This window comes from Cheilinus undulatus, linkage group 3 (assembly GCF_018320785.1).
Source record: "Cheilinus undulatus linkage group 3, ASM1832078v1, whole genome shotgun sequence".
Taxonomy (NCBI): Eukaryota; Metazoa; Chordata; class Actinopteri; order Labriformes; family Labridae; genus Cheilinus; species Cheilinus undulatus.
This window is the reverse complement of record NC_054867.1, coordinates 45,050,680-45,052,266: the sequence shown is the minus strand read 5'-3', so window position 1 is coordinate 45,052,266 and position 1,587 is coordinate 45,050,680.

Genomic DNA, 1,587 nt, shown 5'->3' with positions numbered 1-1,587 from the left:
TTGAGGATGTTTTTCTATGGAAAAACAAAATATAGAAATAAAATAAGTAGCTTTAAAATACATTTTTGTGAATAAATCAAGGCGTAAAGAGCGACTTCATTATAGTACTGATTTAAAAGTTAAACAGTTGTTATGCTTGTCTACTGATGGCAGTATTGGTCTGTAACTTTTGTCTTGGAAACTGCCCAGTCAAATGCAGTATATTTTAAAATGGGCCGTAATTTTCCTCATAGTAGCTGTAATAACTCTGATTACTTATTACTGTAGTCTAGCTACATAATCAGGTCAGTCAGTCTCAATCTTTTTTGTAAGTTCCAAATCATAATACATGCTGCCTTAAGACATTTTAAGGGTAGGTCTCCAACAAACTCTTTGTGTTATTTATATAGACCAACATTAATCCATCATGAGCTCAGCACTAAGCAACATTTTAGGGAAGTTACAGTGGCAGGGGAAAAAGTCCTTTTACCAGGTGAAAACCTTGAGCAGAACAAGACTCATGTTAACGTGGCACGCCAGATGAATTTGTTTCACACATCTATCTGGTAAACCACTCACAGACATTGTTTGGGAAACGGCAGAGAGGGTGATTGGATGAACATTCTGTCTGTCACATCTTTACGGGCCAATCAGAGCAACAAAACACGTGACATAGCCGATACCGAGGACTAAACTCCATAGAGAACTGCATAACGTGAACCATGGCAACTGTAGACATGTCAGTACACAACTTTTGTTGTTTTTGAAAAGAGAACAACTCAGTGCTGTTTTTTATTCTTCTTTTAACAAAGAAATGTCGTCAAGTTCTGATAAAACGCTAATGTCTTCTGCCATAATTGCACCGGACTCTCGTTGCTGCTTGCATACGGCACAACTCCACTGAGCCTGAAAGTACTGCCCCTTGCTGATTGGTCCTGTCACTTTTTAATCCTTTTGTCTGAGTGTCTTAGCCTAGAAAGCTTCCTCTCTTTCCCCCCTTATGGGCATCCTTGAATGCACAGAGATTATGTTAACAAACCTTGGATGATTACATTAAATGCTTATGTTGGAAAAAAGTTAAAGAAAAAACAGAACTTAAGTCTATGAGAATTTGGCAGAAAAACTGATTGTAATTAAATTGAATTAAATACATTATTTGTAACTTGAAATGCCATTTCTGGTATGTCTACCTATTCCATAGTATGTTTTTTTATTTTATTTATTATTTTTGGATTGATTTCATATTCATGTATTTGAAAGAATATTTTCAATACTCTAGTGAAAATGCCTCCAATATTCATATTCAGTTTGCCTGAATATCTGCCTGAACAACAGAGGATTCCCAAGCTTCTAACAAGGCTTCATAAACTCTCTAAGCCTGTGCGTCTGTGCATCTGTTTTGTTTCCTGGCTAATACGCGCTTTGTAAATTCCGTTAAATGTGTTTTTAAAAAGCAGGCTACACCCATTAACAGTTGTTGGGAGGCTCACTTGTTATTATGTTATTAAATTTTATGGTGTTCTTTTTTGATCTTGAATCTATGTTGGCATTTTATCTTTTCTTCTTACCGACAGCAGTTCGACTGGTTTCTGAAATTTGTCATAATTG